The 18,617-nt window shown below is 38.7% G+C and overlaps 1 protein-coding gene across 1 annotated transcript in view; it reads left to right on the forward strand.

Annotated features, from left to right (window-relative positions):
- Positions 1–18,617, forward strand: part of PTPRN2 (protein tyrosine phosphatase receptor type N2) — a 944,343-nt gene that overhangs the window by 559,713 nt on the left and 366,013 nt on the right. The window lies entirely within an intron of this gene.

Raw genomic sequence — 18,617 nt, forward strand, 5'->3', positions numbered from 1 at the left:
TATTCTTAAAAATCTATAATGAATGAGATTCCACAGCCTCAGTTGGTAGCCCATTCCAGAGCTTAAACACACTTATAATTAGAAAGTTTTTCTTAATAGCTAATCTAAATCTCCCTTGCTGAAGAATAATCCCTCATTTCTTGTCCTACCTTGAATGGAGATGGAGAACAACTGATCACCATTCTCTGGTTGAATATATTTATATTTCTTTTCAGAGAAGCTCATGAAAATTCAACAGTGTGAAGATATTCCCAGACTACTGACATAAATTTTATGATGCATGTTTGTTAAGGAACGTACTCATAGTACTCAAACTATGGATGATTTAAGGCAAATTTTAACATCCAGAACAGAACAAAAGTCCTCATTTCAGTCATAAATGAGAGGAAACACGATAGACAATTTGACCACTTATGAATTTTGAGAGACAATTTGAATCCCAAAGGGAATTATAAATACAATTGCAAATAATACCCTGTTGTATGCCTAATAATCTCAGTATATGTTTCCTGCCCTTAAACTCAGGTGTTTATTCCTCTTGCTGCATTTACAGGGACACATAATGTGTCCAAAATATTAAATTATTCAATAGCCTATTTGTAAAAATTCATGATATGTTTGAGTGATTTACTTTGGTGCTGTTCAAAATATTTCGTGTTTCTGTCCACTTCTGCATGAACTGGATAATTGACACTGCGATATTTGAACTAACAGCACCCATGGTATATTTTGTGTCAGTCGTTCCACAATTCACTAATCAACAGTGAAAGTCTAAGCTCCTTAGCACACTGATCAGGAGTTGGAACTTCATGACTTGTCCACATTTCATATCCTTCAAACCTAAAAAGGAATGGTCAGAGAGATCTAATTATAAATGTGTCATTCAGTATTTACTTTAAAAGAAAAGCTCTCTGAAGGACTCTTAATGTAGTTGACAAGTGAACAAACTGAAATGTACCCCAGCTGATTGCCAACAGAGAGATTACAGGATTAAAAGAGTAGTGTTCCTTTTCCCATTGTCTCCCTCAAAATAATTGTAACAAAAAAAATCCCCCACATAATATATTTTTTTAACCTTTCCCATTGTATGTCTGGTGATAGCGGGATATTTAGTATCTGAGGGCAGCATTATGCTTTTGGGTTAACCCACACAAATACTTCAAATCTCCCTCTTTTGCTTTATTATCTTGCTATTGTTATATTGTCATCATTATTCATTATGGGAACAGAAAAATAGGAGTTAACTGCAGGATACATGTTCCCATATCTTCTGTACCTCTTCTGCCTACTGAATGGTTCAAATGGGCAATTGTAAAAAGTCATCTCATTCCAGTTACTCTGAACCCCAGCTCTAACTATATGCAATGTGTAATAGGGTCCTTATTTTTTCCCCCCGAGAAAAATTTTGTATTTTATTCCCATTCCTGCTAAAGCTATAAAGATCTGTTCTGCATTTCCCCCTTCAATTTTAACCCTTGAAAGTGGCCCTAAGGACTAAATCAAAGCCATTATCCTTTTTTCATCAAGAGCTCTGGCTGGGGTTCTCCTTGGAGCCTGCTAATACCATTTCTGAATTGGCTGATCAGATGGCTGTTGAGTGACATGGCAATTTTCCTCTACTCTGGTGCTGATTGCATTTTGTCTTCCTTTTATATATCTACCACAGGGTTAAGCACCTTAGAGACCACAGGATCTGAATTCCTTTGCTATGGTTTGATATGCTCCATTTTGCCCCTCGCTGGCAAAAGTCTTTCCAGTGGGAATACACAATCATGTATATTTGTATTTTCATGTCCATGAATATCAGTCAGCATCTTGGTGCATCACATATGGAGTGTGGCTTTCATCTTTCAAGTGTGGGGAGGGGAGGTACTATCTATATATTTCAGGTACCTATGTGAGTTATCGATAGACAGATGTGCTTTTGAGCTAGGTGTAAAAAAAAGGAAATGGAGAGGAATGAATGATTGACATGACATTTGACATGATTTTTCTCAAGACTTTGGCATGCCATTTGCTGGAATACCAAATCTAATGAATGCCTTTTACTCCTCCAAGATATGCAATCTACTGCTATATCATATTTTTTTCACCTTGATATCCAAATGTCAGTCATCAGTGAACAAACTGTTAATGAATAGGTAGCAGGCAATTTATCCTGTAGAAATTAAATATCTACCTAGGATAGGGTAAAAGGGGTTTTCCAAAGTGTGATTTTTGCATATAAATTTGTGCTTCCCAAAACCTCATTCACACATATGGGACATATGTCTTTGTTAGTCACCTTGAAGTGAGTATTTAATGAATATGGTAATGCTTAAAAATTAATGTTGTGTGTATGTGGCTAAGCAAAGGAAAGCCATTGCCAGCAGTAGAATTAAGATTCCTTGTGTCCCAATGGAGTACTCTGACTATGGAGTTAAAGTAGTAGCTATTTGTAGCCCAAGGCAACAGAAGCTTTGGTATTTTGCCATAGACATCATTACAGCAATCCAGCAGGGTTTTTATTCAGTCGGGATTCAGATTTTAAAACTGCCAGGAAATGCAGTGGTACTCTACCTCTGTTCCCCTAATGTTAAAAACTGTACAATAATGTTCCAGTTAATTAACACTAAATTACTGTGGAAATGCTATATCAATACTTATGATATCCAAATGATTTCATCATGATTAATGTTATCAGAAGATGTACCAAAGGAATTAATAATGATTAAGCCATTATTTTAAAGTGTTATTGAAACTTCAAAAGATCTTCATCTTCTATTCATTACAATAAACGCTTTTTTTAAATATCAACAAACTTTTATTCTGTCTTGCTGTGCTCTTTGTGTCCTTTTTGCAAAGATTCAGTTGCCCTCTTAAAGTTCTGGTTAGATTGGTCAGCATTTTATTTAACCATTTTCCTGATTAAACACATGTATGTGAGAAGTGACAGCAAGACAAACTTTTTAAATTCAAGACTGCTGACGTTTGTACTATGGTCTAAAGCATGAATACCCCTGCTTGTTTTCATGCACTCAAAATTCCCATAAGCATGTGTGAATTTTGATGGAGTAATGATTGAATGAAAACTGAGTAAGAATGATAGGCCTCAGTGTGTTATGTGCGGAAGTTTTTGTGCTAAAAAGGTAAGACAAGAAAGGTGAAACAGTAAGACCCTGTTTATATTATAGCTATGCAGATTGAACTTCTCTAGTCTGAAACTCTCTGGTCCAGCAACATCCAGTGGCCAATGCCAGATGCCCCAGAGGGAGTGAACTGAACAGGTAATAATCAAGTGGTCCTCCTCCTGTCAACCATTTCTAGCCCCTGAGAAACAGAGGCTAGGGGCACCATTCCTATCCACCCTGGCTAGAAAGTATTGATGGACCTAACCCCCATGAATTTATCTAGTTCTTTTTTGAATCCTGTTAAAGTCCTGGTCTTCAGAACATCCTCTGGCAACGAGTTCTACAGGTTGACTGTGCAATGTATGGAGAAAAACTTCCTTTTGTTTGTTTTAAACGTGCCACTAATTAATTTACCACTGATTCATTTGGTGACCTCTAGTTCTTATGTTATGTGAACAAGTAAATAACTTTTCCTTATTCACTTTCTCCATACCTGTCATGATTTTATACGCCTCTATCATATCCCCACTTGGTCTCCTTTTTTCTAAGATGAAAAGTCCCAGTCTTTATAATTTGTCTTCATAGGACACTTATTTCAAACCCCTAATCAATTTTTTTGCCACCTTTTCCAATGCCAAAATATCTTTTTTTGGAATGAGGTGACCACATCTGTATGCAGCATTCAAGATGTGGATGTACTATGGATATCCTGTGCAAGGATATAGCTTGGGGTACGTCTAGACTACATGCCTCTGTCGCCAGAGGCATGTAGATTAGGCTACCCGACAGAGTAAAATGAAGCGGCGATTATTTAAATCGCCGCTTCATTTTACTCTGTCGGGTAGCCTAATCTACATGCCTCTGGCGACAGAGGCATGTAGTCTAGACGTACCCTTGGTTTGAGGGAAATGATTAGGTTTCACTTACACAACAACAAAGAAAGGTCCTGTCTACATGACAGTTTTTAAGATTGCTGACCATGTTTGTATCCAGATCACTTGATTCTGTTATAATCGTAATGTAAGCCTAAAATTTTCATGAAATTGAATATTAAATGCAGACACCAGAAGAGACAAGCAATGGTTTTTGTATAGATGCTAAATTATACTAGAAACAGCCTGACTTGATCTTGTAGAGTATTTCTTTAGGAGCTGCACTGGGAAGCTTCCTACAACGGATTTACTCAAAGTTGTCAGAAGCCATAACAATTCACAACTCAGAGCTACCATAAAGTATAGGGAAAAAAAGAGAGCAGAAAACATCTGCTCTGCCTGATAACTTCTTAAAATACAGAATTATTTGACAACAATTATTGTATTTACCTTTCAAACAGAATAATATATATATATTTAATGCAGAATATATGTAATGGTTTTAAATAGTTTCCTATTTGCAGTTGGAAACACATACTTATTACCTCCTTCTGCAAGTAGAAGACTGTGTGGATTATAGATAGGCTATTTTCCTTTGAAATAATACCAGCTATTAGATCACTCTGAAAACAGAATTTCCGTCTCACAGTAATTGCCAACATTTTGCCCCAATTGCCACAAAAAATTAAATTTTCAAAATTGACTGTAGAGCAGAAATGCTGAAATATTTTGTTTCACGAACATCAGTGACCTCATCAAAGCATTTAATTTGAATAATGTAAAAAAATTCATTCAAATATAATTTTGATAATGTTGAAACATTATAACCATATAATATAAAATATGTGCTACAATATAATATACATTTTGTCTGGAGATGGGTGACAGGGGAGGGATCACATGAGGATTACCTATTATGATCCCTCCCTCTGGGCCATCTACTGTCGGCAGACAGGATACTGGGCTAGATGAACCTTTGGTCTGATCCAGTATGACCATTCTCATGTTCTATGTAAAAATTGAAATGAAATGATATAAGAACAAATTTAAACAAAATCTAAACAATGATAAAGTAAAAAATAAATACTTGATTTAATTTGAATTGCTTAAAAAATTCCCTCTAAAAATTATCACAAAATGTTTTGATTTCAGAAAACTGATCTGATGAAAAAAATTCTCCCATCTCTACCAGCGGTATACTTTGAGACATTACATTCGTTTCAGAAAAGGATCATGAATCTCAGAAATGGCAAGCTGTGTTGCAGAGGAATAGGATAGACAAGGACTGACATTGCTTCTTCCAGAGAGAATTCACGTAATTTGCATAATTCTTTGAGTAAGAGACATTACATATGTTTGAGTTGAGATGATCTGTCTGATTTTTTTGATTGGGTGCAAGTGAGGACTGGGGAGCAGATATTCATGTGACTAAATGGCTTCGTGTATGTGTGTCATTGTTCTTTAGTATGTGTTGTTTACTCTGGGGTGCAGCAGAATAGAGGGATCTAATTCATATGTTTTTGTGCTTGGAAGCACAGTTGACTGACAATCTAGAAAAACTAGTGCCTATATGTAATCAATTCCTCTCTGGACAAAGATGATTTTTTCATACTTTTATTGCCTCACTGGGGCTGTAAAATCTCTGTATTCAGGCGTGAAAGGGATGAAAATAGCAGAATAAATACTAAAATGGCTCAAAAACTGTTAGGGTGAAGCAAGGGGAGAAAAGCCAAAGTAGAATCATCTTCTCACCTCTCTTAATCTTGTGTAAACCTCCATGCTAACACGGTGTATTAGTGGTTCCACGGCAGGTTTCTGGGGGCATGAGAAAGGGAATGTGGCTAGAATATTACCATGATGTTCTTCAGCATTGCCTGACAAATCATCTCTGAAAATTCCAAAATTAGTATTAATTTCTCTATGTTCTAGCTTCATAGTTTCTAACCTGCTTGGTGATGATGTTTTGTGAAAAAGGGAACCCTCTCAGCAAGCTCCAGGTCAATCTATGCTGCTTTGGGGAAGCAGGCTTATAGGTTAGCACCGAAGGCTCTGCATTAATGACCCAGTGTTACCCAAGTGTGTGAACTGGACATTTATGCCACCTCCCCTCTCCATTGGGAGGTAAACCCCAGCCCCTCTGATTTCAGGGTTCCTTGAAAACCCTGTGTCGGTAAACTTGGAGGCTTCTGTATCTCATTTAGGCTAGTTGAAGGTTCTCCCCTGGATAAATATGATCTAGCTTAGTCCCTAGTTACACATATACTTGAATATATCCTTGAATTAAATGAAAGAACTGTGCATGCTATGGATAGTCTGCATTTTGCATAAACATATCGTGTGGCCTCTTCTGTCCTAAAAGAAATAGTTCTACAATATATGACATGCAAATATGACATACACAAGGGACTAACTTGTGGGACATTTTAAATGTCTACCCCAGATATTTTATGGAAGTGGTATATTCTTAAATGTGATCTTTCTCACTCGGATTCTAACTTCTCCTTGTTTCAGACCTTGTAGCAAAAGCAGAAATCTGTGTTTGATGTCACTGACTTCAACCATGGAAATTATTGTATTGTCAAGCATTATCAGGACCTTGCCATAGGGTCAGGCACATGAAATGGGGTGTAAAAGAGATACAATCCCATCAGATATACGTGTGTGAGACATGTATGTGTAACATCTGTGTATATTCAGTAGAAAAATTGACAAGACAAAGAAAATGACAGAAAATATGAAGATCCAAAGATGAGCCATGAAATCTCCCTCTCCTCTTGTCAACTCCACTTCCATTGCTAGCCTCCATTACAGCCACAAGCTGCATTTTTAATATTAAGTGCATCTGTGATAGCCCACTATCAAGCCTCTTATCCTTCTAGTCTCGCTGTTTCCATCCTTTGTTACTGCCATTGTTTGTATAAAGAGTAGTTTGGATTACACTTATGTCAGAAGTTCAGATTTCATATTGTTTATTTAGTTGTCTGTAGAATGCCATGTGCACCTACATTGGTAAAGAAACAATGATACTTCTGTGGAATCCATATAAAATGTATGTTTCTTTATTGTGAAAGTATGCCTTTAATAAGGGGGCTGACCTCTTAATTTCCTTTCTCCCTTCCTCTGCCTCATCTACCTTAAATATCTGTTTAATGTAATGTAGGCCTCAGTTCTCTTATTACAGGCAAATGCAACTCAGACACAGTGGGCAATGATGGCTTCAAGGAATTGAATGTGGCTCCCTTATCACCAAATGCTCATCTCTGGCACAAGCTAGAGCTGACCTCTTGAGGTATGTCTACAAAGCAGCTGAACACCCTCAATCGGCCTGTGTCATCTGGGCTCAGGCTCACAGGGCTGTAAAATTTCTGTGTAGACATTTCAGGCTTGGAGTAGAGCACAACCTCTAGCATCCTGTGAGGGGACAGGGTCTCAGAACCGGTATAAACTGGAACATCTACGCTGTCCCAGAGCCAAGCACAGCCATGCCCTTTGTGCTTTAACTTCTACCACTGGTGTAGGGGTGCATCTAGACTACATGGCTCTGTCGATGGAGCCATGTAAAGTAGTTTACTCAACATAGTCAATGAAGCGGGGATTTAAATAATCCCCGCTTCGTTAAAATAAAAATGGCTGCCGCGTTGTGCCGACAATCAGGTGATCTGGCTCAGCGCAGCAGTCTAGATGCGGCGCGGTTGCCAAGGTAAGCCTTTGTCGACTGCTCCGGTAAGCCTTGTGAAAGCCCTGTAAGCCTCCTGTAAGCGCTTGTCAACTGCACCGCATCTAGACTGCTGCGCTATGGTGGATCAGCTGATCGTCAGCACAGCACGGTGGCCATTTTTATTTTAATGTAGCGGGGATTATTTAAATCCCTGCTTCATTGACTATGTCGAGTAAACTACTTTATATGGCTCCGTCGACAGGGCCATGTAGTCTAGACACACCCTAAGTTCTGTGACTGAGCCTGTGCCAGGAGGTCAGCAGTAGTGGCAATTAGCATTATCAAGCCCATTCTCACCTTAAACTAGAACAGAAGGGACTGTTTGGGTGTAGGAGGCAGTTATACCACTTCTGCCAGTTGTACACCATCGCAGACTCATTCTCTACACAGGGGAAATTGTCCAGATGGTTTACGTTCATTTTGTGCTACTCAAATAAAATAAACCTATTCAACCAAAGAGTTTGGCCCCAATTCTGACATACCTGTTATCAAGGCTGTTCCCCTCTCTGACACTTCAAGTGCAGAAAGTGAAGGCCTACAGGAAACTGCTCCCAAAGGCTTCTTTTTAAAAACTCCTAAATGTCACAGAATCCATGGCCTTGAAATGGTATCGCTGCCACCACGCAAATGCAAAAATCATGTTGAGAACTCAGGAAGACACATTTGGCTGGAATGTCCCATTCATCGCACCTGTCATTATAGTATCTGAATGGTCCATCTGTGTGCTAGTTTAGGCCATTGGACTGTGAGACGTGTTTGCACTCTTAGTTGTGTTTTTCCTAATATATTTATATTTGAATATATACTTGAAATGTTTTAGAATACCTAGTAAATGACAGAGAGAGAGAGAGAGAGAGAGATGCTACACAACTCTGTCATTTATATGATCATGGGGAAAAAAATCTAGCACTCTTCCATTCATGAAAATCCTTCCATGTTTGGGGGTGGTGATGATCTTTTCATTCATGCAAGTGAGTATTAGGAGGAGGGAATATCTTCAAAGGGAGACTCTAATAGATGCAAAAGGACCTTAGGGGTATGTTTTCAAAGAAGTGCTTGAGCTCTCACACAACTTTAGATAATGGGATTTCTTCACCCATCTCCCCTGCAGGGCTTTGAAAATGTGCTTTTGTTTACCAGCAGCTAATTAGATATATTTTCTTATATCCTGGTAATTAGTTGTATTCCAGCAATTATTCAGGTGCTGTAAATAAAAAGTAACTATGAATTTTAATTTTAAAATGCTGACATTTATCTTTTACTGAAATGTATGTGCTTGCATGCAGCTGCCACCCTGTTTCCAATTCGGCAGCCAATGTACCAACATAGGAGAACACCTTTAAATTTCCACTGCAGTATGAGCATAAAGGCTTGATCAGAGGGGTCACTTCATCAGCTTCTAAGGGGTTGGGATCAGGGGTTGAGTTCAATTGTTTGCTTGTGTGTGTGTGTGTGTGTGTGTGTATGTGTATGTGTGTGTGTGTGTGTGTGTTTATTTTAAACTTAATCAAGGGCGCCTTTCCGGATGGTCACAATGTTCTCTTCTGAGCTTCATATCTATGAAGATAATTTATCAATGCTTCTGAAGAGTATGGTATGATAATGCAAAATTAAATTTGATGTTTGACGATTTCTAGTTGTTCAAAGGAAGGATAAATGAAATCTGATTAGTAGTAATTATATGCTCTTTTTAATTTTATTTTCCTTTTCACCAAAAAGTTAATATTATGGTCAAGATAGATAGACTTGACACAACAAAGTGTTTATTTTTAATTTACTTCAGTTTTATACAATTGTAACTCCACTGACTTTCGTTGAAAAGCTGCTGTTTGTACTGATATTTTTGAGATCAGAATCCAGTCCAATATCTGAAGAACATTGTCAAAATTTAGGAGGATTTTTCCTTATCTTGTCTTCTTGTAGGTCTCCCTAACACCAAGTGTGCCAACCTTGCTGCGTAAGTAATAGATCAGATTCACTGGTGTTTTTCTGTTATTTCTATACAGTGACATATCTGGAATATCAAGAACATCAGTGACATGTAAGCCAGTGTTTCTCAAACTTCATTACAGTGTAAACTCCTTCTGACCACAAGCCTGAGCCCATCCAAGCCCCATTCCTGTCAATAGGGGGCCATGGCCAAAGCCAAAGCACAAGGGATTCAGACCTGGGTAAAGAGGCATCTAACTTGAGTCCTGCTATCCAGGACTGAAACTTTGGCTGTGGCCAGTGAGTCTCAGGCTTCAGCCCTGAGCTTCACCAAATTAATGCCAGCCTTGGCGGTCCCGTTAAAATGGGGTCATGACCCACATTGGGGTTTCAATTGACTGTTTGAGATCAAAGCTAATCATAACTAGCAAAGTATAGATTTATTTTCACAATAAGAGATATACAAAGTGTCTAACAGTTTCCTTTTCAAAAGCATGGCATTGACAAATTTCTCTTTAGCGTATTGACTATGCAAGAATTGCAACCATCTATGGATTAAAATTTGGAAATCTTCCAAAGTAATGTTATTGCTTGATTCTAGGGCCCAGATCTACACAGATACTAGGTGATTAACCCCCAGACTTAGGCATATATTTCCCATTTTTAGATGCCACAGCAGTCTGCAAAATTCCTGCTCAGCTGCCAACTAACCCTGTAGGTGCGTAAACACACTTGGCACCTAAGTTTTTGGGGTAAAAGTTCCGTTGGTGCCTAGATTTCTGCCTGTGGGCTCACTGTTGCTTCACTCTAGGCATCTGGAAACTGATCTCCTGCCTATGTCCCAGAGCAATCCATGAATCAGAGAAAGACAGGTATTCCACTCTGTAAATAAGTACAGTCCTTGGAAAAGAGGGTTTGGACCATGGGCTCGCTCACATCCTAGGTGAGGGCTTTCAACACTGGGCTAAAATTTATAAGCACACCATCACCAGCAACTCCACCTGTTTTTTGTAGATTGAGGCAGGGAACCTGCCAAAAATAATTTAGGCACCTAAACTGCCTGACTTCTGGAGAAAGGGTCACTAGCGAAGACAAGGGACCTCCCTCTAGCCTGGATGCAGTACATAAGAATGACTATACTGGGTCAGACCAATGGTCCATTTAGATAAGTAGCCAGTATTTCAACAGTGACTGGTTCCAAATCCTTCAGAGGGCATGAACAGAACAGGGTAGTATATTAAGTGATTTCTTCTGTCACCCACTCCAAGCTTCTGGCAGTTAGATGGTTCACCCAGAGTATGAGGTTGTATCCTTGACCATCTTGATTAATAGCCACGGATAGGCATATTCTCTATAAACTTATCTAATTATTTTTTGAATCCAGCCATACTTTTTGGCCTTCACAACATCCCCTGGCAATGAGTTCCATAGCTTGACTGTGCACTGTGTGAAGTACTTCCTTTTGTTTGTTTTAAACCTACTACCTATTAATGTCATTGATTTATTCCTGATGCTTCTGTTACATGAAAGAGAAAATTCTCTATACTATTCATGCTTTTATAGAACTGTATCATATTTCCTCTTCATCATCTCTTTGCTAAGCTGAATAAATTCTAGTCTTTTAATCTCTCCGTGTATGGAAGCTGTTCTATACCCCTAAATCAAGTTTGTTGTCCTTATCTGTATTTTCCCAATTCTAATAGTTTTTTATTTGAGATGACACTACCAGAACTGCACAGGTGTAGATTTACCATGATTTAATATGATGGCATTATGATATTTTCTCTTATTATTTATCCCTTTTCTAATGATTCATAACAATGTTGCCTTTTTTAACTGCTGCTGTACAATGAGCAGATATTTCCACAATGATTCCAAGATCTCTTTCTTGAGTGGTAACAGCTCATTTAGATCACATCATTTTGTTTATATAGTTAAGATTATGTTTCACAAGCTAATGAACATTGTATTCATCAACATTAAATTCCAACTGTCATTTTCTTGCCCAGTCACCCAGTTTATTTAAATTCTTTTATTATAACTCTTTATAGTCAGCTTTGGGCATGAGTATCATGAAGGGTATGTCTAGACTGCATCCCTCTGTTGGCAGAGAGATGCAGATTAGGCAGGTCGACATTGCAAATGAGGCAGGGATTTAAATATCCCGTGTCTAATTTGCATAAAAATGGCCACCACGTTTTGCCAACTCAGCACATTGTCAGAAAAAAGCGGCAGTCTAGAGGGGGATCTGTCGAGAAAGAAAGCCTTTTTCGACAGATCCTGTAAACCTCTGTGCATTCTTTCTCGACAGATCCCCCTCTAGACTGCTGCTTTGTGCCGACAAATTGCTGAGTTGGCAAAACAAGGTGGCCATTTTTATGCAAATTTGGTGCAGGATATTTAAATCCCTGCCTCATTTGAAACGTCGACCTGCCTAATCTGCATCCCTTTGCCAACAGAGGGATACAGTCTACACATACCCAAAGTCACACATGAAATTTTAATGCATCTGACAAATAAATATCTTGTCACGCTGACTACTACCTTTTCTAATGTTCAGGTGACATTGTAAACAAGAAGCAGGTAGCGTTATCTCCTGTAAATTGTAACCAAACTTGTTCATCTGAATGATTGGCTAAACAAGAAGTAGAACTAAGTTGATATGTAGTGTCTAAAGTTTTACATTGTTTTATTTTTCAATACAGTTATCTTTTATACATAATTCTACATCAAGTTCTACTTTCACAATAAAGGAAGTGTACTGAAGTACTGATATTAGATTAATTGAAAAAGGCTATATCTTTGGGGTTTTATAGTGCAATTATTTCTAATCAAATATAAATAAAAAGTGACTAATATATTCTTCGTATTCTGTGTTGTAATTTAAATCAATATATTAGAAAATGTAGAAAACATCCACAAACATTTAAATAAATGCTATTCTCGTAATGTTTAACAGAGCAATTAATTGAAGTTAATTTTTTAGTTCTGTGATTCATTGTAATTATTGGTTTAGTCGTTTGACAGTCCTGCTGTAGACTTTGGGCTTTAATGTCATAACAGAGATGTTTGTTGCATGTATTTGTGGATCCGCATCGGACAAGGAAATCTGAGATTAAATCAGTAGTAGTGTACCTAATTTCAACTGGTTTCTAACATTACATTAGAGTGTCACTATTTAGCTCTTTTGATGATCTTACCTATTTGTTCTTCTTTCTTTATGAACTATGTGCAGCTTTTCAAACAAATTGCTTGGGAGTTGTAAAAAAAATCCCAAAATCCTCACAGTATTTTTCTGAATGAGCAGTGACTGCAAAACTGAAAGTTGGATGCTGATTTTTTTGTTTTAATTTTGCACAGTTGGTTAATTAGCAGTATGCCTCACATCTTGTTCTGCTTTGGTCTTTGTGTTCATGGTGCAGACTGAGATGGAATATTTATTTTTTTTGTGCTCTTTTAGAAGTCAAAATTGGTTGAAAAATTTCACCACCCACATGACGTAGAAATCTAACAGTTGTTTTAGTGGAATGTCAGCTCTGCTGTAGTTAATATGTATAACTTTACATCTTCAAAGTTCTGTATGAACTTTAACTAAATATTATTCATTTATGAGTTATATAGCACCAGGAACTTCACAAAATCTCATTCCAACAATGCTTAATTTTACTACGTGTGAACTGAGGTGTCAATACCTTTCGAGCCCAATTCTGCTATCCTTCCAACTACTAAATTAGTTTGATTAAATTACAATAAATATATTTTGCTTAGTCAATCTGTCTATATAAAACTAGGCAAAATTGTTTTTCTGAAACTGCTGGGCTGTTGTTGAGTATTTTTTGTTTGGTATTGGTTGGAATTTCAAGGGGTGGGTCATCAGCTGTTGAAATGGCTGTTTCTGTGCTTATAATATGTACAGAAAGAGGTAATCAATGATCAACCATTTGATAAACCCAAATGCAGATCATCAGAAGCTTTCAATCTACCACATGTTCAGCTAACCATTAGGTTTGTGAAGATTCCCAGAGCTACCACAGAAAAGATACGACATGATTACTCTGAGAGGTCAGCCGAGCCTTGATGCCTGAAATGGATCATAAGCACCTTTAAGTAGCTCTGTAAACCTTTTCTTTTGAAGTATATTGCCATAGGAAAGAACTGTATAGCTCTTACTTTGGGAGTGCCCTCACTCCCACTGCACTGTAAAGGTTATCCACAGGAGTACTAAGCTGGCAGGTTGAAATTGGAATTGTATGGATCACATCATTTCCCTTTAGAGCGACTAAAAGGCTTCCATCTCTCTGTATAATCTTTCTAATTTCCTTCTGCTGAATATGACCTGGACTTTCGTTAACTAAGGGCTTTTAGGTTGCTGGAAATAAAATATCAAATTAAGTTCAAATAGCTGGCTTTTTATCCTAGTGGCTGCTGCAGGCCGCCTCTCACCTGGAATCTCTCTTAACTTGACACTTACAAAAGCCAACAACCCATTCTAATGTTCCCCAATCACCCGCTCCAGATCCAGCTGGAAACCAGAAATTGAAATTTAGCTTTGCATTTCAGAACCTTTACAAACATTTCCATTCAGTTTTAGCAATAAACAAAGTTTTTGAGAGGGCAATGGGGCTCCAAATCATTTACGCATCCATGATTATGCAACATATTTATTTGTGCCTGCATTGTATCTCTTAGCACTGTCCATGTAAGAGTAGGGTGACCAGATAGCAAATATGAAAAATTAAGACACTTTTTTATGGGAGAGTTGTAGTTGTATATAGAAGACAAAGCCCTTAATATCAGAACAGTTTTGATAATATTTGTAATCTGCTGTGTTAGTGATTTAATATCAGTGCAGCAATCACAAGATGTACATAGCTAGCTATGGTCTCAGTCCAGCAAAGCATTTCAGTGCATGCATAATTTTAAGCAGATGTGTAGTCACATTCAAATAGATAAGATTACTTACATGCTTAAAGTTATCTGTGCATAAGTGGCTGCAAGCTGAAACCTATATGAATGATAACTGTATATTGTACATAAATATTATGTTAGTGGTACTAGGTCTAGTCACTGAGGTCTTTAATCAGTTTTTACTTTGTTACATTTTCATCCTTTGAGACCAGTTATGTCTGATAATCTGCCGCACAATTTGGGGGCTCTCTTATTGTCATCTGAATACATCCCATGGACAATTTAACGGATACTGTTTTTAAAAGGAAATGAATCATGTTCAGAAAATGCAGCAAACTCTTCTCAGCATCCTTTTTAATTTCCACAAGTATTTTTCTTTGTTTAAGCAACTGAATTCACCCTCTCTTTTTCCTACTTGTTTTCTATCCACCTCCAACATTTACATGTATCCAGCTTTTAGCTCCTCTCTCATACCTTCCAAAAAAAATCCTATTCAGATGGAGTTCATGGCACAAGGATCTTTCCCTCAACTTTACTTCTTCATTTCAGTGACATCATTAACTCTTGTGATTGTTAAACTTTGGATTTCTGTCCAAAGTTTCAGCTATGTTTTCTTTTATCCCTTCTCTTTATTACATGGCATTGCATGCTGATAATGAAATAAAGCGCTATCAAGCATGTTTCAGTCAGTGCATAAGCTTTATTGTGCCTGTTCTACAGAATCCTCCACTGGCAGACCAGTTTCTTTCACTGTGATTATTGCCTATGGATTTCTCTTCTGCAATGCAGTTCATTGGAACAGCATTGTGATTCTAGTTATCAATTTGTTATATGGTGTAACAAGGTTGCCATTCACAGCTAGCTAGTTTCCTTGGCTACATTTAGACTACATCCCTCTGTCGGCAGAGGGATGTAAATGAAGCACTTTTAAAGTGCAAATGAAGCCGGGATTTAAATATCCAGCACTTCATTTGCATAATCACCTAATGGTGCTCTTTCGAAAAAGCACTATTTTGAAATTGAAACCGCAGTCTAGATGTTACAGGATCTTTAGAAAAAGCACCCTGTTTTTGAAAGAACTGCATCTAGACTGCGGTTTCAATTTCAAAATAGCGCTTTTTCGAAAGAGCGCCATTACATGATTATACAAATGAAGCATGGGATATTTAAATCCTGGCTTCATTTGCACTTTTGAAGTGCTTCATTTACATCCTTCTGCCGACAGAGGAATGTAGTCTAGATTTAGCCTAGATTTAGCCTGGGTCTGGGAAAGTAGGTTGCACTGCATCGGGTACCATCTTGCTTCTAGTTGCTCACTGTGATGATGTTTTTTGTAACAATTTGGCCCTCTGTCCACCTCCGCCCCCCCCCCCTCCCGCCGCACCCAGGTTAGAGAGTCTAACAGGACCACTGTCCATATGATTTCTCTGGACACTGGTCAGCCCTTGCTTGGGTCTCTGTGCCAGCATCTGGCGAGGGAACCTGGTCCTGCCTGCAACACCGGATTCCAGCCAAAGGAGCCTATAACCAGTAATTCCAATCCTCATTCCCTGTTGCTGTTCCTTAGGCCCCTTCTGACCAAGCATCTCTATCTTCTGCTTCTTGCTCCCACCACTGGAGCTTAATCTATTCCATAACTGCTTCATCCCTCTTAGCCTCCTGCCAACTCCTTACTCCAAGACATGCATTCAGGGCTCATTCTTCCCCTGTCCTTTCTCCCTGTCCCTGATCACCTCCCTCATTTCAAGAACTGACTATCCTCCTGCTGCAGCTCACTTCTGCTTTCAGTTTCTTGTCTTGATTGGACTGGCCCAGCCCTAATCCAGTTGGGCTTCACTTTTAATTAACCATGCCCCTTTCCTTGTTCAGGTGGCATATGTAATTGACCTCTCTGGTTAACCCTATCATGGCTAGAGTGGAATACACATCCCATCCCATATCATGATATAGATCTGCATTTGATTGCATGTCCCTGTATAAACGAATGCAGAAATTAATAGATTGATTGTAGAGATGTGGGAATGTTGCAGTACTGCTCTTAATCCCTGGAGTACTTTGTCTGGTTAATTCTGGCACAGATTGATATTAGCATGCTAATGAGGCCTGTGACTCCTAAGAACTCAGTATCTACCTGAAACTTTATATAGTAATGGTCTTGTGATACTTTTTTGATGTAAGTACTGTACTGACTAGCTCAGCATGCTCTGCTGACAGTTGGGGGGAACTTATTCAGTTCTATCCAGGGGGAGGGATAGTTCAGTGGTTTGAGCATTGGCCTGCTAAACCCAGGCTTGTGAGTTCAATCCTTGTGGAGGCCATTTAGGGATTTGGGGCAAAAATTTGTCAGGGATGGTACTTGGTCCTGCTGTGAAGGCAGGGGATTGGACTTGATGACCTTTCAAGGTCCCTTCCAGTTCTAGGAGATAGGCAATCTCCATTAAATTAAACATTTAATTTAAAACTGCAATAATTCCCCTTGGAAAAAGAGTTCTTTTTTGGCAAGAGTCATAATTTTGAATTCATTGAGTTCTGGTGCCAAGAACTAATGCATATCATTCTTTATGGACTGTCAAACCATCTTGATGATGGTCTCTTCTGGTCTTAAAGTCTGTGAGTCTGACTGAGTGTGTTTCTCTCCTCCTGTTATGTGTATGAGTAGCTGGTATTATGTGATGATTCTGTGTTTTATGTCAATTAAAGTACTCCCCATTATACTTGGAGTGCTCTCCAAGAGCATTATTCTCTCCTCCTTCAAATTCCTCCTCAGTACCAACCTTTGCCTTGACTGCTATAAGCATTACCCAGTTAGGGATAGCCAGGTTCAGGGCAAATGGGTGTAACTGACTTTTAGAATTCTTCCTTTGTAGTTAAACATAAACACGCACTTAAGAATGTATATATTTGATTGTATTCTTCCTCACCTTTCTCCTGTCACTTGTCTTGTAAGCTGTAAGGGTATGTCTACACTAGCCCCCTAGTTCGAACTAGGGAGGCTAATTTAGGCATTCGAAGTTGCAAATCAAGCCCGGAATTTAAATATCCCGCGCTTGATTTGCATCTTCCCAGCTGGTCACCATTTTTGAAATTTACAAGTCCGGACTAACTGCCCATGTGGTAGTTCGAATTAAAGCCCCTAAATCGAATTTCCTGTTAAACCTCATTCCAGGAGGAATAACAGGTAGTTCAAACTAGGACTTTAATTCAAACTACCGGGTCTCTGCCGTGTGTAGATGCGGGCAGTTAGTCCGGACTTGTAAATTTCAAAAATGGCGACCGGCCTGGAAGATGCAAATCAAGCACGGGATATTTAAATCCCGAGCTTGATTTGCAACTCTGAATGCCTACATTAGCCTCCCTAGTTCGTACTAGGGGGCTAGTGTAGACATACCCTAAGTCTTCGTGGTCAGAGATTTGACTTCCTAGCTTCTAACTCAATGGGACCCTGATTCGGATTGAGGGATTCTGACTACGTTTTCAACAATTTTCTATACATGGCTAGTCACCCATTGGTTACCTCCACTGGACTGTGGATATGACATAATGTCACTGGCTATTAATTCATTGGTCAACTAGGTGAATTTGTGGTGGTTGCTGCTCACTTGCTGACTGTTATTGAGAATACAACAGTGCTGCAACTGAGAACCACTTGCACCTCACTTCTGCCACTGAGGGGCTGCTGCAACAGTGCAGCTTCCAGGCCTGCCAGAGATGGCTGGGCTGTACTGGGGAATTTGGCCATGCCTGAATTATGGCTGTTAACAATCATCTCAGCTGTATAGGGGCTGAATTTCATTTAAGTGCAGACTTGGACCAAACTATGTTCAGTACCATATCAGGTAATAATGATTAAACGCTCAATGAGAGATGTTACATCAGCTCCCTGAGCGTCCAAGTTGAAAATTTGAACTTAACGTTCCCTTAATATTTTCACATAGGTAAATGCATTTTGCTTCCCTAAATTCTCCTGCATTCCAAGTTCCAAGCTGCTATGTAATGGTGGAATTCCAATAAAAACTACTGAGCACTGTTGGGCTCCTTGTCCAAATATTTGTGTGCTGCTTTTGAACCCAGTGATACATG

The sequence above is a fragment of the Pelodiscus sinensis genome, chromosome 2, assembly GCF_052426305.1.
Source record: "Pelodiscus sinensis isolate ZL-2025 chromosome 2, ASM5242630v1, whole genome shotgun sequence".
In the NCBI taxonomy this organism is placed as follows: Eukaryota; Metazoa; Chordata; order Testudines; family Trionychidae; genus Pelodiscus; species Pelodiscus sinensis.